Consider the following 23,398-nt stretch of genomic DNA (forward strand, 5'->3'; position numbering starts at 1 on the left):
ACCCTCCACCCACAAGTCCGTTAACCCACCCAAAACCCTTTCACGTTGGCCGCGACTTCAGCCACTTCTGGCAGGATGTAGAGGCGGCTTACATGGGCTGGTGGTTTCAGGGTATACCTGGCCTGGTGGATCCGCGCCGTCAGCCTCTTCTGGCAGGATGCAGAGGCGGCCTCCACAGTTGGTGCTGACCAGGTACCCTCTTTGTGGTGGAGAGCCAGGCCCCATAAACAGGCGTGCTCTCTGGTCGCAGGTGAGCCAAGGCCCTTTTCTACGGACGGGCCCCCCTGGTCGCAGACGAGCCAAGCCCCTAAACAGGCTGGCCCTGGTGGTGGTGCCACTGGTGTAACTATTTACACTGCGAGAGTTTGTGGCTATAGCAAGTTCATAGCCTTAAAGTTTATTTCTCACAATAGTTTTTGTGGGCGCATTTCTTAAACGTTGCAAACAAAACTTGTCAAAACTGGTCAAAACAGTAACTTCTTACTTTACTTTACTCCTCCATTTCACCAGGGCGTGGGCATGTTGGACACTGGCACCTGTGACTTTCTTGCTCTCCGTCGTCGTCCGTGGTTGTCTCATCTGTAGGATCTTTGTCTGTGGTTGTTGCATCTGTAGGATCTTTATCTTTCCTTTCTTGGTCTTCGTCTGTTTCTTTTTCTGTATCTGTTTCTTTATCTCTGTCTTGTCTTTCTTGTCTTTCTTGTCTTTCTTGTCTTTCTTGTCTTTCTTGTCTTTCTTGTCTTTTTTGTAGCATGGGATGGCTGTAAGGTTTGCTGGGACATAACGCTACGTCCAGGGCATACAATCCCCTTTCGCCTTGATGCATGGTGAACTGAACTGAGTCTCCCATCTTTAGATTTCTGCCAGGGTGTCCTCTAGGCAGATGAGCGCTTACATCTCTCCTGTTAACAAATATCCCCTCCTTGATACCAGGGGCTACAATGAATCCATAACCACTTTTCAAGTTGAAATCTTCCACTACGCCATAACACAGGGGTCCTCTGGCCTGGGCTTTGGACCTTCTTAGGCACCTTTTCTCCTCCAGGTCTCTGACCGTGACCTCTCTCTGCTCTGGAGACTGTGGTGTTGGAGGATACTTTGTTCTGCTGCGCCGTGTCTTGCGGGCTGGGTTCATGCCTGCGGGCTCCCAGGTGAGGTCTTTGGGCTGATCTTCGTCTGCAGACGGTGTCAGATCTTCCTCATCCCAGCGTGAATAGGGCAGCATCTCCGGCTCTGAGTATAGATCCACTGCTGGTGGCTCCGGAGTCAGCTCCTCAGCTTCCTGGCCTCCTCTCCCCCTTAGTTCTTCGCTGCACTCTGGTTGTGGCAGTGCTGGGGATGGGCTCTCTTCAGCTGGTCTGGGCGGTGGACTCTCTGGCGCGGCTGCAGGGGTTGCCTGAATCTCCTTAGGGGTATGCGGAGGGAGCAGATACCGATCCACCATCTCTTGTGGGAACTGGGCCTCTAGGTCAGCCTTCAGCTTCCAGTATTCAGGGTCCTCTCCTATCAGGGTCTTCCTAGCAGGGACCTCTCTGGACTGGGGAGCGGTGTCTGCTCTGGCCTTGCAGGCCGGGGAAAATAGTGATGCAATCTCTTGGCGGGCCGCGCCCTGTATGGCGGCGGCCTGGTCTTGGCGGGCCGCGCCCGGCATGGCGGCGGCCTGGTCTTGGCGGGCCGCGCCTGGCATGGCGGCGGCCTGGTCTTGGCGGGCCGCGCCCGGCATGGCGGCGGCCTGGTCTTGGCGGGCCGCGCCCGGCATGGCGGCGGCCTGGTCTTGGCGGGCCGCGCCCGGCATGGCGGCGGCCTGGATCAGTGTCGCTGTTGCAGGGGGCTCTGTGCAGGCTGGGCTGGACGTCGCTGCAGCGATCGGAGCTTGGCGGGCCGCACCCGGCGGGGCTGCGGCCTGGTTCAGCATCTCACTTGCGGCGCGGACGAGCGTCGCTGCTGCGGTGGGGTCTTGGCGGACTGGGCTCAGCAGGGTGGCAGCCTGGGTCAGTGTCACACCTGCGGCACGGATCAGTATCGCAGTGGTAGTCGGACCTTTGCGGGCCAGGCGGGGCATGGCTGCGGCGGCCTGGATTTGGCGGGCCGCATCTAGCGTGGCTGCGGCCTGGTTCGGTGGCGCCGCGCCGGGCGCCTCTTCCGGGACCGCGGGCGTGGCAGCAGGGGTCGGGGCACTTGTGCTGGCCGGGGCATCACTCGACTCACCCATCTGTGGCTGCATCGGGGTCTGCGTCGTCGCCGCTCGGTCTGACATGCGTCGCGCGGCTCCCTCCTCGTAGGTCCGCACCGCCGCAGCCATCTCCAGGAGCTCCGTGCGTTCTTCCCTAAGCTGTCGCACAATCCCGGCCTCCAGCCGGTCGCAGAAGATGGCAAGCTCCCGGCACCACCAGGCAGCAGAGCCTGGCTCTGGGTATCCGCGTCTGGACTCCATTTCCTCTAGCACGCTACTGGCTTCTTCTCTGCTCCGCCGTCTCTGGACGCTTCCGCTCTCATAGCCGGCAAGGTCAGAACTCTGCAGAGGATCTCTGGGTAGCCACACCTCTTCGTGGGCGGTAACTTCTTCCAGCGCGGGCTGCTGTTGTTTTTCAGCGCGCTTTTCATGGTGGCAATATGGCGGCGCTTCCAATTTTTCAAGCGGACCGCCCAGGCACATGGTCACCTGTCTGAACAGGTCTAGTCCTTATCCTGTTCGTGACGCCAGATGTGAAGCCCCGCAGGTGTTGTGTCGGTGTCGGTGCGTTACCTTCAGGGACTCCACGTTGCTGGATCTCCGTCACTGGTAGGAAATCTTCGGTTTTGATCGTGACGCCACTCTCAGTATTGCGGCCAGTAGGGACCGCCACTGCAGGTTGAGGGTCGCCTGGGGCTGATGGTGTGTGCAGTTAGATGTAGTAGCCTCCTGAGAGTGAGGCAAGCCCCAGGGCCCTGTGTAGGTTTGTAGTACCACAAGTCGCAGAATGACTCACACAGGCAGAACTGTCTTTCAAGGGCTTTACTCACATTTGATGGCAGGGTGAGTAGCCCGGGCGTAGCTGGGATGAACCAGATGGGAACCAGGTATCCTTCAGGCTGACTTTATGAGGGTGACTACTGACTCGCCTTCCTTAGCCCTTGGTGGTTTGGGGTGACCCCGACTTTGAGTCCCTATGGGGGTCACCCAGGGAAGATGCTCCAAGCCTCTCTCCCCTTCTTGTTTCGCCGTGTGCTTGTTCCCCGGACCAGGCCACTCCAGCCTCTTGCCTCCTATGACCTATGGGCCCTCACTGCGGTTACGTGGCTGCGGCTTTTGTAGTGTTGTGGTGTGGGCTTTAAGAGCCCCACACCGGCAGGTTTAGCAGAAGAAAGTTGAATCTATCCCCGCTTCGGGATCTGCCGCCCGGTTGGGCCTGGTGCTCTCTAGCAGTCTCCTTACTTCCCACTCCGTGCACTCTCTAGCTGAAGCTGGCTTTCAGGCAGCACTCCTAGTTGACCGTTCTCCCCCGTCTGTAGCCACTGCGCGGACGCTGTCAGATTGCACAGCTCCAGGGATCTGCTCCTCACTTGAGCTCCCTGGACTCTACACTGAACTGGCTCACTGCTCCTCCTCTCCTGTTCTTGCCTACGCCACCTAGCAACCAGACTCTCCACCACACCCCTTGAGAGGAGATGGAGGCTCTACCCCCTCCACTATTCCAGTGAAGGTGAAGGCTTGCCCCCTCCTGGGATCCCCAGGGGTCCTCTCATGGGTACATGTGTGAGACCTGATCACTATGCGCCTGTGTTCCACACCCCAGTCAGCCTTCTGGATTACCTGTATTGTACTGTCCCCAGCATGGGTGCAGTACTCAGTGGTGCCTGACCAGGTCAGGGGCGCCACACCCTTTTCCTAACTGGGTCACCAGGCTAGGGTCGGGTCAGATGGATGGCCACCTAATGGTAAGGGCCTTCCCTAGGGACCTGGGAGAGGGAGGTGTGATATTCACAGAGGAGAGGAGACACAACCCAGTTAGTGAAGAGTTGGAGTCAGCCTGCGACACAGACAGGCTGTTAGAATGCAGTTCCACAAAAAAGAACCGCAACATTGGTGGATCTAGTGGGACACAGGAGAACACGGTCACTGAGGGGATACAGAGTCAGTTCCCCCAGGACCAGAGCAGACGGGGTACAGAGCCCTAGGTTAGAGGGAACGTTACGGCCTTTTAACAAATCTGCTGGGTAAGGAGATTTCAAGTTTCCTTCGCCCACCTCAAGTGCTCAGGGCACAGCAGCACATACAGCTGGAGTTGAGACCACGATCCAGCCCCACAAAAGGACTCACGCTGCCTGTTAGACAGGATGGTACTTAAACACCACAGAGAGGGGACCCTGTGTAGCTTTATGCCACGGGGACCCATTTGACGCCGCGTAAGGAGGAAGGATTCACCATCCACAACACCGGCACTGGCTTCCGAATTATCCGGGATCGGCTGGAGCTCATCTTGGCAGAAACCGGTACTCCAGGTGCGATTATCATAAAGTGAGTAAAGAACTTGAACCACAGCCACTGTGTCGCCCCTGCGCTTCGGTGCTAGAGACTACCACTCTCATCATCCTCCCTGGGGTGAGCTCTACCTGTGGAGAGCTAAAACACGCGAGCTGCGTCACACCATAAGCCCCAGAAGTGAGCGACATCCCACAGCAGCGGCTCCCCTCATAGCCGCATATGTATCATGCCATGAATAAGACTCTCCGGTCGAAACGCGTTGGATAACCCACACTTTTCACCTATGCCTCTGTGCCCACTGCACAGTCTGCATGTTTTTATTCTGCTACAATAAAATCAAGTTTTATTTCTACAAAATCCCCTTGATGCTGGATTTTTTCCTTAGTTAAACCCCTCCCACTAAAGGGTAAGCCCAGGTCTCCCTGTGGTCCAATGGGTCCACTAATCTTGCTCGCTGCCCCTACACCGGCTGCGAGCGTTACACATTGTACACTGTGTAGTGGCCCTTCTCGGATGAAGTAAATGGTTGGTGAGGTGTAGTACCGAGAGTGACCAATAGAAAGAGTATGCAGCAGTGGAAGCTGCACACCGTTCCTCAGTGGAGGGACCAGGTCATCTGAGACAGATGTCTTTGTAAGGATAGGTCATCAATATATAATTCCTGGACAACCCCTCAATAATAATCCCATATTGAGATATTGCATGCCGAGCTATAAGCTCAAGAGGTCCGTGGCGGAGGCTTAGTATTAGACCTGTGGATGGTGAAGAAAGCACTGATTGTTTCTTTATGACAAACTGTGCCAGGGATCAAGATCTTCTGAATGAGGACAACCCTTAGGCGGGCTTTGCACGTTGCGACATCGCAAGCCGATGCTGCGATGTCGCACGCGATAGTCCCCACCCCCGTCGCAGCTGCGATATCCTTGTGATAGCTGCTGTAGCGAACATTATCGCTACGGCAGCTTCACATGGACTCACCTGTCCAGGGACGTCGCTCTGGCCGGCGACCCGCCTCCTTATTAAGGGGGCGGGTCGACGTCACACGGCAGGCGGCCAATAGGAGCGGAGGGGCGGAGATGAGCAGGATGTAAACATCCTGCCCACCTCCTTCCTTCCGCATAACCTACGGAAGCCGCGGTGACGCCGGTAGGAGATGTTCCTCGCTCCTGCGACTTCACACACAGCGATGTGTGCTGCCGCAGGAGCGAGGAACAACATCGGACTGTCGCGTCAGCATAATTATGGATTACGCCGATGCTGCACCGATGATACGATTACGACGCTTTTGCGCTCGTTAATCGTATCATCTAGGCTTTACACACTGCGATGTCGCATGCGATGCCGGATGTGCGTCACTTTCAATTTGACCCCACCGACATCGCAGCTGCGATGTCGTAGTGTGCAAAGCCCGCCTTAGGCTGGAAACACATCTATGCGAGTAAAATCGGTCCGAGTTGGCTGAAAAAAACTCGGCTGATTTTAGTTCACGTTAGGTGCGAGTGCGATGCTATTTCTGAATAAATTAATGATTTGGCTAGCGTGTGTAATGTGTGTGTGTTCCTTTTTTTTCCTCAGCAGCTGTCATCTGCCACAGACAGCCATGTAGCAGAGCTGAATGGCCGCTGACAGCAAACACAGACAGAGCCATGTAGCAAAGCTGAATGGCCGCTGACAGCAGACACAGACAGAGCCGCATGATCAGAATGAAGTCGGTTAAACGTCACCCAACTTCATTGTCATCCCGTGGCTCTGTCTGTGTGGCATGCCCTCATTTCGGTCACCGGTGAAGATCTCACCGGTGACCGCAAATCAGCGGTGCCGTCACTGAGGTTACCCGCGGCCACAGCAGAAGTCCTCACGGTGAGAGCAGTGGCCGCGGGTAACCTGAGTGACGTCATCGCTGATAGCGCGACTCCCTTCAGTCGCTGCGGGGAGCTCACAGAGAGCAGTCGTGCTCTGTGACCGCTCTCTGTCAGCTTCCGATGTAGCACAGCTGACAGCGTCGAGGGACCTCCATGGATTACGTCGGACAAGGATGGGTTTTTTGCGTACTTAATAAAGTGGTGAACGAGGGTCTTTGTTATTGTTTATTATTTCAAATAAAGGATTTTTTCACTGTGTGTGTTTATTAACTTTAATTTACAGGTTAATCATTGGGGGTGTCTCATAGATGCCTGACATGATTAATCTAGGATTTAGTGGCAGCTATGGGCTGCCATTAACTCCTTATTACCCTGACTGCCAACGCACGAGGGCAAATCGGGAAGAGTCGGGTACAGTCCCAGAACTGTCGCATATAATGTAGGTGACAATTCTGGGCGGCTGATGGCTGATATTGTTAGGCTGGGGGGCTCCCCATAATGTGGAGCTCCGCATCCTGAGAATACCAGCCTTCAGCCGTATGGGTTTATCTGGCTGGTATTAAAATGGGGGGGACCGCACGCCGTTTTTTTAAATTATTTATTTATTTATTTTACTGCCCAGCATAGACACGCCCACCGGCGGCTGTGATTGGTTGCAGTGAGACACCTGTCACTCAGCGTGGGGGCGTGTCTGACTGCAACCAATCATAGGTGTTGGTGGGCGGGTAAAGGAGGGAATACGAGATTGTTTAATGAGCGGCCGGCTTTTTCAAAAGAGGAGAAGCCGCCGGAGCAGTGTGAACGCCGTGCAGCGCCGGTGATTGGGGATCGGTGAATATGAGAGAGGGGGGGAGAGGGATAGACTGACATGGACAGAGAGTGAGGGACAGAGATAGTGACTGACCGACAGACCGACCGACAGAGAGAGAATAGAGACCGAGAGGGAGAGACCGACTGACAGAGAATAGTGATTGACAGACACTGTGAGACATCACTCATTTCCAGTGTTTTAGGAAACCTGCGAGAAATGTATTTAGAAAATCGCATGTCACTAGGATGGTGTGAGTGCCGTCCCGTGACATCCGATTTTTTACATGCTCCCATAGACTTGCATTGGAGAGACTCGCAGTAGAAACTCGCAAAAAAGCAGCATGCTGCGGTTTTTTTCTCAATCTGATTTGGACTGAGAAAAAAATCGCAAATGCGAGCCGAATCATTCACTGACGTGTCCGATTCCAATGCGAGATTTTCTCGCATTGCTCTACTACGAGAAACTCGCAAGTGAGAAGCAGCCCTTAAGGTGTATAAACTAGGCAAGAAATGAGTCAATGGACATCACCTTTAGTATAATGCACAAACAACTGAGAATTAAACACCTCCATACAATAAGGACGGCGATTCCATCTTCTGTTTTATTCTCGGAGTGTAAACTCCTGCGCTGAGTATGATAAATGTAGTCACCGGCCCAATCACCGGCGGCGGATTCACCACCTCGTGTCAGTGCAATGTGTTGTTAACTGATATGTCAGAAAATCAATTAATTACTTTTAAGTAGCAGTTAAGAGAATCCGCACAATTCCTCCATGTGAATTATTAAAGAAAGTGAAGCCGACTGTTCCCCCAACTGAAATTCTGTCTTTAACAAAAGTGCAAAACCATGCTCCTGCCCTGAAGCCCAATTAAAAATATCGAATAGGCTTCAGGGGCATAAAAAAAAATGTAAAATTAGGTGAAAATTCACATTGCTGACAAATCAGAACTGAACTCTGCACTTACTTCTGAAGTTAACAGCCGCGAGGAGAAGAGTTTCCAAAAACGAAGGGAAGTATCTAGTATTTCTGAGCCAAACTTCCTCTATAGATTACCCTTCAGCCACACAAAGGGGTGTCGCAACAGCAAAAATAGAAAAGAGGGAAGGGGGCTCATAGCGAAGAGTAAGATCTACCCAAAAATACGGTGCCAAGGTCTGCCACAAAGGACAAAAGAATCAGGACCCCAGGTCATTCTGCAGTAATTTGCTCCTTTTTAGTGGCTTTTATACAGTGTGTCCACCCATATTATGTCACCGCCATTAACTTGAGAACGGCGGCAGCTATAGGCATAGAAGTGGTGTCTAGGTATAGTAAAGTAGCCATGTGCTACACAATGAAACCACCTATAGCGCCACCTGGTGGAAAACAACGGAGTTAGCATTTTTATCTCGAAAACGGAACAAGATTGAAAAAAAAGTGAATTACAAAGTTGTAGGGCATCATCAATTCAATACGAATCGACACCTTGCATACAGAAATCCTATGATATGAAACCAATGACACCCCAAGCATTGAATGCTGGTCACGCATATGGCGCTCCTTTAACTTTGATGCTGAAAGTGGCCCCCGTCAGCTGCAATTCACATCTGGACTCTGCACAGCATACTGTATCTTGCTGCACGTTGTGCAATATGGTAGGTGACACGCTTGCACAAGCATCTGTGATGCCCTGGCAAAACCAGGTAGTCACAGATAGGCCCCCGCATAACACCATCCCTCACCTAGGTAACATACAGCCAACCTGAAACCCTAGTCACCCCCCCTTAGGAAAAGATGGGCACACCAGTGGGCGGGACCAGGCGGTTGGGAACGCCCACCTAGGGGTCTAGACAGCTCGGGGCGGGAAAACAGTCAGTCTGAGTTATGCTTTAAATTGTGCAGTCTGAAGTTCAAGTTGAGAGGAGTGGAAGCTCAAGTTGAACGGTGCCAGGGTCGGAGCCCTGGTACTTTGGCTGGGTGGCAGACGGTGGCCTCCGTCAGCAGGAGACGGGAAGACGGCTCGGCAGATCCAAGGTGGACCGGGACATGGTTGTAGCCCGCCGGTACCGACACGGAGAACTGACCGGGAAACCATAGCACAGAGGGTTACTCGGACTCTGAAGCCAGGACCGGAACCAACGGCCTAGCTAATTACCAATTGAGGGCAGGATTATAGTTCCTGTCCCAACCAAAGCCCCAAAAGCAGACAAGCACCCAGAGAGAGGGATAAGACCACCGCCAGGGCCCATAGATCCCACGGGTCAGCGTCAGCGGGCACGGCTCCTTAGGCCCACAACCAGCCGGGAGCGGACTCCTGAGTTCCAGACCAGGCAGTCCACATCACACAGAACTAGTGCAGAGGAAAAGGACAGCGACCACCAGCCCGGGTGGGGGACCTGAATGCAACCGGCCGCGGCGGCCGGCCACCAGCACCTTGGTTTACCAAAAGACTCGTGTGATTCATTTACTGTGCGTAACCAAACATCCCCTCGCGCGTCCGGGCGCACCGGCCCTTGCCATCGCTATACCCTGCACAGAGACACTGGGCCACGGGGCAACCATCCCTACCCATGGAGAGGTTAACATCCAGCTGCCACTACATCTCCCCTGGGTGCCCCACAACAGCAGCGGTGGTGTCCCACTTCATCACACACCGTGGGTGGCGTCACGAACTTAATACGGCCCAGCCCATACATCTACGTTCCCCCTTTTATTTGGCGCGTAAACGTGACCCCCGGATCCGGAGAATCCCCTTGAGCCACGTACACACACAGTGGGTCCGGATCCAGGCAGCGGCGGCTGCTGGCACGGGGGTGGCACACATCTGTGATACGTCGTCGTAGGTCCTGCAATGTTGGTGGAGGGGTCGCATACACCTGCTGTTTGATGTGACCTCACAGAAAGAAGTCCAATGGGGTCAGGTCAGGTGAGCGTGGAGGCCACTCCACACAGCCACCATACCCAATGACTTGTAGGAAGGTCTCCATGAGGTATCGCTTCATGTCCACAGCCTTGTGAGTCTTACATGTTCTAATCATAGCATTTCTGTATGCAAGGTGTCGATTCGTATTGAATTGATGATGCCCTTGTGGCGCCCCTGACCTGGTCAGGCACCACTGAGTGCTGCACCCATGCTGGGAACAGCACAATACAGGTAATCCAGAAGGCTGACAGGGGTGTGGAACACAGGCGCATAGTGATCAGGTCTCACACATGTACCCATGAGAGGACCCCTGGGGATCCCAGGAGGGGGCAAAGCCTATACCTCCACTGGAATAGTGGCAGGGGGTTAAAAAGCCTCCATCTCCTCTCAAGGGGTGTGGTGGAGAGTCTGGTTGCTAGGTGGCGTAGGCAAGAACAGGAGAGGAGGAGCAGTGAGTCAGTTAGAGCAGAACTCCATAGGGCTCAGTGAGGAGCAGACCTGTGGGGCTGTTGCTGTCTAACAGCGCCCCGCGCAGTGGCTACAGACGGGGGAGAACGGTCAACTAGGAGTGCTGCCTGAAAGCCAGCTTCAGCTAGAGAGTGCACGGAGTGGGAAGTAAGGAGACTGCTAGAGAGCACCAGGCCCAACCGGGCGGCAGATCCCGAAGCGAAGATAGATCCAGCTTTCTTCTGCTAAACCTGCCGGTGTGGGGCTCTCAAAGCCCACACCACATCACCACAAAAGCCGCAGCCACGTAACCGCAGTGAGGGCCCATAGGTCACAGGAGGCAAGAAGCTGGAGTGGCCTGGTCCGGGGAACAAGCAAACGGCAAACAAAAGGGGGAGAGAGGCTGCAGCATCTTCCCTGGGCGACCCCCATAGGGACTCAAAGTCGGGGTCACCCCAAACCACCAAGGGCTAAGGAAGGCGAGTCAGTAGTCACCCTCATAAAGTCAGCCTGAAGGATACCTGGTTCCCACCTGGTTCATCTCAGCTACGCCCGGGCTACTCACCCTGCCATCAAATGTGAGTAAAGCCCTTGAAAGACATCCTGCCTGTGTGGTCATTCTGCGCCTTGTGGTACTACAAACCTACACTGGGCCCTGGGGCTTGCCTCACTCTCAGGAGGCTATTCCAACTAACTGCACACACCATCAGCCCCAGGCGTCCCCTAACCTGCAGTGGCGGTCCCCACTGACCGCAATACTGAGAGTGGCGTCACGATCAAAACAGAAGATTTCCTACCAGTGACGGAGATCCAGCAACGTGGAGTCCCTGAAGGTAATGCACCGACACTGACACTACACCTGTGGGGCTTCACATCTGGCGTCACGAACAGGATAAGGACTAGACCTGTTCAGACAGGTGACCATGTGCCTGGGCGGTCCGCTTGAAAAATTGGAAGCGCCGCCATATTGCCACCATGAAAAGCGCGCTGAAAAACAACAGCAGCCCGCGCTGGAAGAAGTTACCGCCCACGAAGAGGCGTGGCTACCCAGAGATCCTCTGCAGAGTTCTGACCTTGCCAGCTATGAGAGTGGAAGCGTCCAGAGACGGCGGGAAGGAAAGGAAGCCACAAGCCTGCTGCTGGGAGAGGAGCTGCTGAAAGAGGCAGAGCAGAAACTGGACAGCTTGTTACAGGAGGCAGCGAAGAGTCCACTGCTGGGAGACCGTGCAGAAGACGGCGCAGAAGAAATGGCGTCTGACCGCAGGAACCCAGAACCAGGCTCCGCTGCCTGGTGGTACCGAGAGCTGGCCCAGTTTTGCAACCGGCTGGAGACCCGGGTCGTGGAGCAGATTCGGGAGGAACGGATGGAACTGCAGGAGCTGACCGCGGCGGTTCGGGCCTATGAAGGGAGAGCTGCATGCCGGGTGCCAGGCGGGACGGCGACGACGCAGACCCCAGTGCTACCAACAACGGGTGAGTCGAATGATGCCCCGGCCCGCGCAAGTGCCCCGACCCCTGCTGCCACGTCCGCGGTCCCTGAAGAGGCGTCCGGTGCGGCGACGCTGAAGCAGGCCGCAGCCACGCCAGGTGCGGCCCGCCAAGCCCCGGCCGCCGCAGCGATGCCCTGCTCGGCCCGCCAAGACCAGGCCGCCGCAGCGATGCCCTGCCCGGCCCGCACAGACCAGGCCGCCGCCATGATAGGCGCGGCCCGCCAAGACCAGGCCGCCGCAGCGATGCCCTGCCCGGCCCGCACAGACCAGGCCGCCGCCATGATAGGCGCGGCCCGCCAAGACCAGGCCGCCGCAGCGATGCCCTGCTCGGCCCGCCAAGCCCCGGCCGCCGCAGCGATGCCCTGCCCGGCCCGCACAGACCAGGCCGCCGCCATGATAGGCGCGGCCCGCCAAGACCAGGCCGCCGCAGCGATGCCCTGCCCGGCCCGCACAGACCAGGCCGCCGCCATGATAGGCGCGGCCCGCCAAGACCAGGCCGCCGCAGCGATGCCCTGCTCGGCCCGCCAAGCCCCGGCCGCCGCAGCGATGCCCTGCCCGGCCCGCACAGACCAGGCCGCCGCCATGATAGGCGCGGCCCGCCAAGACCAGGCCGCCGCCATGATAGGCGCGGCCCGCCAAGACCAGGCCGCCGCCATGCCAGGCGCGGCCCGCCAAGGAAAGACTACCTCAGCATTTACCCCGGCCTGTAAGGCCAGAGCTGACACTGCTCCCCAGTCCCCGGAGGTCTCTGATAGGAAGCCCACGCTGGAGGAAGAATACTGGCAGATGAGGGCTGACATGGAGGCCAAGTTTCCCCAGTGGTTGGTGGATCTGTACCTGCGCCCCCCATGCACCCCTGAGGAGATTCAGGTAACCCCTGCAGCTACACCAGAGAGTCCCCCGCCTGGGCCAGCAAGAGAAAGTCCATCCCCAGTCCTGCCATCAGAGGAGTGCCAGGAAGAACTAAGGGGGAGAGGAGGCCAGGAGGCAGAAGGGCTAACTCCGACGCCAGCCGCAGCAGACTCCTACTCAGAGCCGGAAATGCTGCCATACTCCCGCTGGGACGAGGAGGACCTGACCCCCTCTGCAGAGGAAGAGCTGCCTAAGAGCTTCACCTGGGAGCCCACAGGCATGGATCCAGCCCGCAAGACACGGCGCAGAAGAACACAGTTTGCTCCAGCACCACAGTCTCCTGAACAGAGAGCAGTCACCGCCAGAGACCTAAAGGAGAAGCGTTTGTTGAGAGAGTCCAAAGCCCAGGCTAGAGGACCCCTGTGTTATGGCATAGTGGAAGACTTTAATCTGAGAAGTGGCTATGGATTTATCGTAGCACCAGGAATAAAAGAAGGGATATTTGTAAACCGCAGAGATGTGAACGCTCATCTGCCAAGAGGACACCCTTGCAGAAATCTGAAAATGGGAGATTCGGTACAGTTTACCATGCACCAAGGTGAAAGGGGATTGTACGCACTTGACGTAACGCTATGTCCCAACAAACCCTACAGCCATCCCATGCAACAAGAAAGACAAGAAAGACAAGAAAGACAAGAAAGACAAGAAAGACAAGAAAGACAAGAAAGACAAGAAAGACAAGAAAGACAAGAAAGACAAGGAAGACAAGATAGAGATAAAGAACCAGATGGAGAAACAGATGAAGACCAAGAACGGAAAGATAAAGATCCTACAGATGAAGAAAGAGACAAAGAGCAGGAAAGTCACAGGTGCCAGTGCCCAACGTGCCCTCGCCCTAGTGAAAAAGAGGAGTAAAGTAAAGTACAGAAAAGAAGTACAGAAGTTAAAGTTTTGAAAGTTTTGTTTGCAACGTTTTAAAGTTCAAGAATGTGCCCACAAAAACTATTGTGAGAAATAAACTTAAGGCTATGAACTTGCTATAGCCACAAACTCTCGCAGTGTAAATAGTTACACCAGTGGCACCACCACCAGGGCCAGCCTGTTTAGGGGCTTGGCTCGTCTGCAACCAGGGGGGCCCGTCCGTAGAAAAGGGCCTTGGCTCACCTGCGACCAGAGAGCACGCCTGTTTATGGGGCCTTGGCTCACCACCACAAAGAGGGTACCTGGTCAGCACCAACTGTGGAGGCCGCCTCTGCATCCTGCCAGAAGAGGCTGACGGCGCGGATCCACCAGGCCAGGTATACCCTGAAACCACCAGCCCATGTAAGCCGCCTCTACATCCTGCCAGAAGTGGCTGAAGTCGCGGCCAACGGGAGAGGAAGATTGGAGGAAAGGTCTGGGGAAGTAGATGGCCCAGACCTGGTTACCAACAGGACCGGTGACCTGCCTCCTGAGAGGGTTTTGGGTGGGTTAACGGACTTGTGGGTGGAGGGTGGTGATGTCTAATACCTGGTGCTTTTAAATGTTTTACATGTTTTAATGTTTTATGCATTTTAAAATGTTGTCTTGCAGCCCGAGGACGTGCTGGTGATAACTAAGGGGGAATGTGGCGCCCCTGACCTGGTCAGGCACCACTGAGTGCTGCACCCATGCTGGGAACAGCACAATACAGGTAATCCAGAAGGCTGACAGGGGTGTGGAACACAGGCGCATAGTGATCAGGTCTCACACATGTACCCATGAGAGGACCCCTGGGGATCCCAGGAGGGGGCAAAGCCTATACCTCCACTGGAATAGTGGCAGGGGGTTAAAAAGCCTCCATCTCCTCTCAAGGGGTGTGGTGGAGAGTCTGGTTGCTAGGTGGCGTAGGCAAGAACAGGAGAGGAGGAGCAGTGAGTCAGTTAGAGCAGAACTCCATAGGGCTCAGTGAGGAGCAGACCTGTGGGGCTGTTGCTGTCTAACAGCGCCCGCGCAGTGGCTACAGACGGGGGAGAACGGTCAACTAGGAGTGCTGCCTGAAAGCCAGCTTCAGCTAGAGAGTGCACGGAGTGGGAAGTAAGGAGACTGCTAGAGAGCACCAGGCCCAACCGGGCGGCAGATCCCGAAGCGAAGATAGATCCAGCTTTCTTCTGCTAAACCTGCCGGTGTGGGGCTCTCAAAGCCCACACCACATCACCACAAAAGCCGCAGCCACGTAACCGCAGTGAGGGCCCATAGGTCACAGGAGGCAAGAAGCTGGAGTGGCCTGGTCCGGGGAACAAGCAAACGGCAAACAAAAGGGGGAGAGAGGCTGCAGCATCTTCCCTGGGCGACCCCCATAGGGACTCAAAGTCGGGGTCACCCCAAACCACCAAGGGCTAAGGAAGGCGAGTCAGTAGTCACCCTCATAAAGTCAGCCTGAAGGATACCTGGTTCCCACCTGGTTCATCTCAGCTACGCCCGGGCTACTCACCCTGCCATCAAATGTGAGTAAAGCCCTTGAAAGACATCCTGCCTGTGTGGTCATTCTGCGCCTTGTGGTACTACAAACCTACACTGGGCCCTGGGGCTTGCCTCACTCTCAGGAGGCTATTCCAACTAACTGCACACACCATCAGCCCCAGGCGTCCCCTAACCTGCAGTGGCGGTCCCCACTGACCGCAATACTGAGAGTGGCGTCACGATCAAAACAGAAGATTTCCTACCAGTGACGGAGATCCAGCAACGTGGAGTCCCTGAAGGTAATGCACCGACACTGACACTACACCTGTGGGGCTTCACACCCTACAACTTTGTAATTCACTTTTTTTTCCCTATCTCGTTCCGTTTTCGAGATAAAAATGCTAACTCCGTTGTTTTCCACCAGGTGGCGCTATAGGTGGTTTCATTGCGTAGCGCATGGCTACTTTACTATACCTAGACACCACTTCTATGCCTATAGTTGCCGCCGTTCTCAAGTTAATGGCGGTGGACAGGATATGGGTGGACACACTGTATTTGCGCCTTATTCTTTATACGTTTTTCACCAATTATTAAAGTTTTCTTTCTTCTTTTATGTCTTTATTTTTCTTAAAACATTGTCTTATCCAGATGTCTTGGATGGATTCATGAAATGCAACTTTTTGGATGCACCTCACTTTAGTCCCCTTTCCCACCATAGTAATGACTCTGGAAAAGTTTTCAATTTGGTGCATTTTTGAAACTTTTTAAAGAATTTGCGATTTCTAGGGATAAACATTTACCAATATTGGTTAAAGAACAAAAATAGAACAAAAGTATGAATTGTATGCACCATTTTGAATAATATGGTGCAAAAAAATCACCATACTGTAGGAGGTGGCCAGATTACTCCATTCCTACGGAGTGTATACATATAGTCTGTGATGTGTGTTATATTGTGTGCATTTTAATAGTTGTGTTTTATAAAATGTCTGCTTAAGTGTTGTTGGCCCGTTGGAGAATCTGGAGGTATCCTCCTTGTGTCCGGAGCCTACGGCTTACCTTGGGACAAGCTTAGTTAGCCATCCCAGGTAGCGTATGGACACGGGTAGCTGTAGAGACAAGAATGGAGTAAAGTAGAGGCTTAAGCCCGCTACACACGCTTCAATATATCTCACAATCCGTCGTTGGGGTCAAGTTGTAAGTGACGCACATCCGGCATCGTTTGTGAGGTGTCTGCGTGTGACATCTACTTGCGATCAGGATTGAACGCAAAACCGTTGATCGCAAACACATCGTATCATTCTCTAGAATTGAGCGTTTTGTTGCACGAACCTAGTGAATTGTAACGTGTGACATCCCTCATACGATTTTGGTGTCTGATGCTATGTGCGCAGGTGTGCGCTCTGCACCGCAGCTTAAAAAAGGTCCGCTTCAGAGAGCAGCTGAAAAGCTGCGTTCTGAAGCGCCTCACAATGTCTGTCATTCACTAATCTCTGTCATTCGGTCACTATCTCTGTCCCTCACTCTCTGTCCATGTCAGTCTATCCCCCTCTCTCATATACTCACCGATCCCCGATCCCCGACGCTGCACGGCATTCACACTGCTCCGGCGGCTTTTACTGTTTTGAAAAAGCCGGCCGCCCATTAAACAATTTCGTATTCCCTGCTTTCCCCGCCCACCGGCGCCTATGATTGGTTACAGTGAGACACGCCCCCACGCTGAGTGACAGCTGTCACACTGCACCCAATCACAGCAGCCGGTGGGCGTGTCTATACTGTGTATTGAAATAAATAATTAAATAATTAAAAAAAACGGCGTGCGGTTCCCCCCAATTTTAAAACCAGCCAGATAAAGCCATACGGCTGAAGGCTGGTATTCTCAGGATGGGGAGCTCCACGTTATGGGGAGCCCCCCAGCCTAACAATATCAGCCATCAGCCGCCCAGAATTGCCGCATACATTATATGCGACAGTTCTGGGACTGTACCCGGCTCTTCCTGATTTGCCCTGGTGCGTTGGCAAATCGGGGTAATAAGGAGTTATTGGCAGCCCATAGCTGCCAATAAGTCCTAGATTAATCATGTCAGGCGTCTATGAGACACCCTCCATGATTAATCTGTAAGTGACAGTAAAAAAACACACACACATGAAAAAATCCTTTATTAGAAATAAAAAACACAAACACATTCCCTCATTACCAATTTATTAACCCCCGACAAACCCTCCATGTCCGGCGTACTCCACAGTCCTCCAGCGTCGCGTCCAGCTCTGCTGCATGGAGGTGACAGGAGCAGCAGAAGACACCGCCGCTCCGGTCACCTCCACGCAGGTAATGAAGACAGCCGGCGATCAGCTGAGCTGTCACTGAGGTTACCCGCTGTCACTGGATCCAGCGGTGGATGCAGCGGTGGCCGCGGGTAAGCTCAGTGACCGCTCAGCTGATCGCGCTACTCACCTCAGTTGCTGACTGGAGCTGACCGGAGCGGAGGTGAGTAGCGCGATCAGCTGAGCTGTAACTGAGGTTACCCGCGGCCACCGCTGCATCCACCGATGGATCCAGTGACAGCGGGTAACCTCACTGACAGCTCAGCTGATCGCCGGCTGTCTTCATTACATGCGTGGAGGTGACCGGAGCGGCGGTGTCTTCTGCTGCTCCTGTCACCTGCATGCAGCAGAGCTGGACGCGACGCTGGAGGACTGTGGAGTACGCCGGACATGGAGGGTTTGTCGGGGGTTAATAAATTGGTAATGAGGGAATGTGTTTGTGTTTTTTATTTCTAATAAAGGATTTTTTCATGTGTGTGTGTTTTTTTACTGTCACTTACAGATTAATCATGGAGGGTGTCTCATAGACGCCTGACATGATTAATCTAGGACTTATTGGCAGCTATGGGCTGCCAATAACTCCTTATTACCCCGATTTGCCAACGCACCAGGGCAAATCGGGAAGAGCCGGGTACAGTCCCAGAACTGTCGCATATAATGTATGCGGCAATTCTGGGCGGCTGTTGGCTGATATTGTTAGGCTGGGGGGCTCCCCATAACGTGGAGCTCCCCATCCTGAGAATACCAGCCTTCAGCCGTATGGCTTTATCTGGCTGGTTTTAAAATTGGGGGGAACCGCACGCCGTTTTTTTTAATTATTTAATTATTTATTTCAATACACAGTATAGACACGCCCACCGGCTGCTGTGATTGGGTGCAGTGTGACACCTGTCACTCAGCGTGGGGGGCGTGTCTCACTGTAACCAATCATAGGCGCCGGTGGGCGTGGAAAGCAGGGAATACCAGATTGTTTAATGGGCGGCCGGCTTTTTCAAAACAGTAAAAGCCGCCGGAGCAGTGTGAATGCCGTGCAGTGCCGGAGATCGGGGATTGGTGAGTATGAGAGAGGGCTGCTAACTTCAGTCACTTAGGAGATTAGCGGTCACCGGTGAGTCCTTCACTGGTGACCGCTAATCAGGGCGCGGCACAGACAGAGCCGCAGCATGACCGTGAAGTCGGGTGAAGTTCACCCGAGTTCATTCTGACAGTGCGGCTCTGTCTGTGTCTGCTGTCATCTGCCATTCAGCTCTGCTACATGGCTGTCTGTGTCTGCTGTTAGCGGCCATGTAGCAGAGCTGAATGGCAGATGACATAGTAAAAACGCATCCCTTACACACGCTTGGCAAGTCAATAAAAAAAAAAAAAAAAAAGGTGCCCAATGCATACGTCACAGAACACATGATCTAAAGGATCGCACACAAAATTGACCAATTTAACATAGACTACTAACGCTCGTGTGACAGCAAATGAACGACCAACGTGAAATCTCATAGATCCCGTATGCAACCTGGGCGTGTCACATCGCAAATGCGATTGTACAACTAATTGCAACGTGTAAAGTGGGCTTTAGTCTCGTCGGTTGGAAGGCTAATACCCAGTGCCCAGGCTAGGCAGAAGAAATACCCCAGGGAACAGCGGCAGCAAAACTGGATTGGCCATGTCTGTCGAAAAGGTTGAAGAGCAAATAATCTGTTCCATGTTTTTTTGTAAAGAGACTCTCTTTGTGAAGTGTTGCCCTGCCATGTGTCCGGTTGTGGGGAGGTGGACGCTCCTCTACAAATCAAAGTAAGTGTCGCACCCTCCATCTGGGGCGGATCACAAACACAGGTTCAGTCTGGTAAAGTAGAGCGGAGCCCTGTTGGTCCGGCGTTTTCTCCCCTCTACAGTACCACAAGACAAAAACAGAAAAGTAACTTCATTATTTCGCAAATGATGAATCGGACCTCACTTGTTTCTTTCTATGTCCATGCTTTTTGGGCAAACTCACTGCCATCATGCAGTTTCTCCGGAGAGAGTAGTCATACATACTTATTTGCCACCATGATGTATCAGCTAATGCAGTGCAAACAATGGCTGGACTCCTATCTCCGAGGGCCCCAAAACAGTCAAGTATGATCTGGTATGGTCTGACCCAAAGGTGAGAAGATTGAAGTTAGACTGAATTTTTCAAAAATTATCTTTTGTTCCTAGGATAGGGATTTGTCCAATTGCTTAGAACATCAGTGATCTCCATCTTGGATAGAGAGGAGGTGCACATGCTCAACCTCCACTACATTCATTGACTATGGTTCTGCCAAAAGCTAAACACAGTTTACTTGACAATGAATGAACTGGAGGTCGAGCATGTGAAGCATCCGGTTCTTGGAGATTGTGAGTACCATTCTTAAACTTGCTGGGGAAGGTAGTGGATAATTTGCACTTTTGATAAAAACACTATACAGGCCATCCAGAAGAAAGATCCTACAAATCATCTGGGAGTTCCAGAGGTCTAATATAACAGGCATTGGCTGGCATGACATCATATCGATCAAAAGTGTAGTGCTGCAGGGACGCCCGACTTACTCACCCACCGGCCGGGTCACGTCCTTTCCCGCATCCCTACAGTTGTCCACATGTGCTGCTACCTCATTCCCCTTCCGGGACCTGTGCACGCAACCCAGGTCTCCCGGAAATGTGCTTAGGGTGCACGCATGCACGCCCTAAAGGGCCGGTGTACTATTTCCAGGAAAAACCTCTCAACCTATGGCTGAGAGGTACTATGTATTTAAGGCACCTTCCCATTGGGGAAGGTGCCTGCACAACGTCTTTAGTTTGTCAGTCAGTCTTTAGTCTGCTAGCTACTTGTCAAGTTCCTGTGCTTCTGTCCCATTATCTCTGTGTCCGTCATCTGTACTTGCCTTCCCATACCTATTTTTCCCTGCCATAACCACCATTCCTGTCCATACCCACCTGTCCAGCCTGCTTCAGCCATCCCCCTGTACCTGAGTCTGTCACCTGTCCTGGGAGTCACCTTCCACAGTCCCGGTCACTGCCCTGGAAGTGGTACCTGTCGTCCCTCTCACTAAAGGTTAAGCTTGGGTCTGTCCTGTGGTCCAGTGGGTTCACTAACCCCGCTCACTGTCCCTACACCAGCTACGAAAGTTACAAGAGGTATTGTCGGCCAGGTTTCCACAGACTAAATGGCAGGTATATTTGCATTACGGCTCATGTACAGCTTTGTGCATGGACTTGATGTATCCTTGAGGTCTCCTGTTTTGTCGGGGGAGTTGTAGCACACCTTGTGTGGGCGTACATCGCAATGACCTCCTTGCCTGTTCTCTCAGATAGTTGCCTCCATCCAAAATCAGAGGCCCACAGTGGTTGAATATAGACTTTAGTCACCATACCATCTTGTCCAAGTTCAACTCGGCAGACAATTGTCGGAGGCAGTGATTTCACGTCACCAACGAGCCCAACGTTCACCTATTGTGGCTACGTCCAATTGGATTCCACTTACACAATACAAAGTGCAGGGGATCCTTTAACCAGCAACGCAAAAAAATCATTACATCCACTATGTTATCCCTTAAGCATCAAATTAAAATCTCTTAAAAAGGAAAAACCTAAACTATACTCCACTAAAAAAATAGGGCTAGAAAAAAATGGCTGCATCTTTTTTTTTAAAAAAAGCACCACATCTGTATGTGGGTTATCTGCAGTATGGGTGTGGCGCTACATCTAGGAGACCAATGTTTCTTGAATACTTCTTGACTTATAATTAATTTTACAGAAATCTGGGAAATCCTGAATATAGAGTCTTCCTTTACAGATCATGTGCAACCTTTTAGTCCTTCACACAATAGGTAAGGCATATGTGAGACACAAAAATGGCATGAACCAAACCAAGGAGGAGGTAGGTTATTTATTGAACTTTAGTTTTTTGTTTACTTTTTTGTTGTTTTTTTTTTAATTTTTTTTGCGTAGTTTAGTTTTTTGTTGCTTTTTTTGTTTAGTTTAGTTTATTTGTTTTTTTGTTTAGTTTTTTGTTTAGTTTAGTTTTTTGGTTCTTTTAAGTTGTTTTATTTACATTTTTTAACACATTTTTTACTTTTCTTTTCCTCTTTGTGCTTTCTATATGTTGTAATGACAAGTAAATGGTTTCCAGTAGCATGTTTTATGTCTTCAAATACACGATGTGCACACTCAGAAGTGTTAAGAAGATGACAGGAGTCTGATAAGGAGATGAAAAGTTTCAGCAACAAAGGCTTGTGCCTGTCTTCAGCGTAACACTGTGTCCCAGTGATAGGTGCTAATTCCCTACGACTGATAGACAGCAGTGGATGGCTCTTATCTGCTCCACAGCAGAGGGTTCCCACCGGTCCTCGTCTGTAATATGTCTACACAAGCAGGAAACACCTGGCTCGGAGGCTTGATGAAACACACAAAGTCCTCCCCGAACTTTTGTCTGTTGTTAGGATTGTGAAACGGTTGTAGAAATAGTTAATGTTGGCTCATATCAGTCCCCATCACCCATCGAAGAAACTTGCTCAACTCAAAGTCTTGAGAAGGAAACAGTTAGAAGCACGGAGATGCCTGCAGGCTTCCTCATCCACACTCGGAGCTTTTATCTTTGTCGACATTAATTAGTAACAGAATTTTACATCTCACTATTGCAGTTTGCTATTTTTCTGGATCGGCAGAGATGGTCTCCACCAATTCTGGATGAAGGTTGCAATTGTACTCTTCATAAATGGTCCAAGTCCCAAAGGATAGTCCAAAATTTGACCTGTTCTTAAGAACCCTAATAGAACTGTTATCCAAAGCTATTTCTACCTATTCCCCATGCACATGCACGTTCTTTTTAGTAGAGACTTAAAGGAAAATGTCACCAGGTTTAACTGATATAAAGCAGAGCCACCACTTTAAGGCCACTTTTACAGCACTCTAGTAAGCTGTATCTATGTCCATAAGCCAGTCTGCATAGCACAAAAAAGAGATTTTATTATATCCACAGCTAATGCGTTCAATCTGATGAGCATCTGTCACAGGGTACATACTAATGGAACAGAGGCCCCTAGGCTGGCCCTCAGACTCGAGGCCGTGCGCTGTCCCTTTTACCTTGGAGGTAAGCTTGATGGTGGCCAGGTCCGAGCCCCCAGCATCACCTTGACTCCTGTCTTATCGCTGATCTTACTCCCCCCCCACGCTGGCATCAGACCGGAGACCCAGTAACAAAACCCAAACAGAACATGGAGAACGAAACCTCGTACACACTGCACTCAAACACAAAGGGGAGACGATATGTGTACAGGGGGATAATGAAATGGGTAGTGAATAAACTCACAACGGAGCTACGTTAACACCACACAGAATAGCAACTGTACTTCACCATGAATGGAATAACCATTGAGACCGGGATCACTTGAGCTACGCTGATGCTATCTTCGGCAACCTCCTACTACACTCCCCAGCCTAAAATAGGAAGAGACCAGCTGTGTATAGTAATAAGCAACCTGGTTCTCAGAAGAGTTGTCGACTGCTCCAAAAAAGGTGAACTCCTGCATGGCTGGGAGCAGTGAAACAACTCAGCCGACACCCAGCAAAGCTGAGTATTTAAGAGAGACCAGGTTGCCTGTTGGACTCTGCAGTGTGAACTGAGTCCGAAGCCGTAGTGATAATCCATGTGTGCAGATCAGGACTGCACATGACAGCATCTCAGGTCTTGATCCAGTGCCTTCCCTATTCCTTCAGCCACCGTCCTCCTTCCCACTTCAGATGGATGACGAGTCCTACATCATCGATACAGTGTCTACTAATCACGCTCTGGTGAAGCCGCACTTTTT

The sequence above is a fragment of the Anomaloglossus baeobatrachus genome, chromosome 2 (genome assembly GCF_048569485.1).
Source record: "Anomaloglossus baeobatrachus isolate aAnoBae1 chromosome 2, aAnoBae1.hap1, whole genome shotgun sequence".
Classification (NCBI taxonomy): domain Eukaryota; kingdom Metazoa; phylum Chordata; class Amphibia; order Anura; family Aromobatidae; genus Anomaloglossus; species Anomaloglossus baeobatrachus.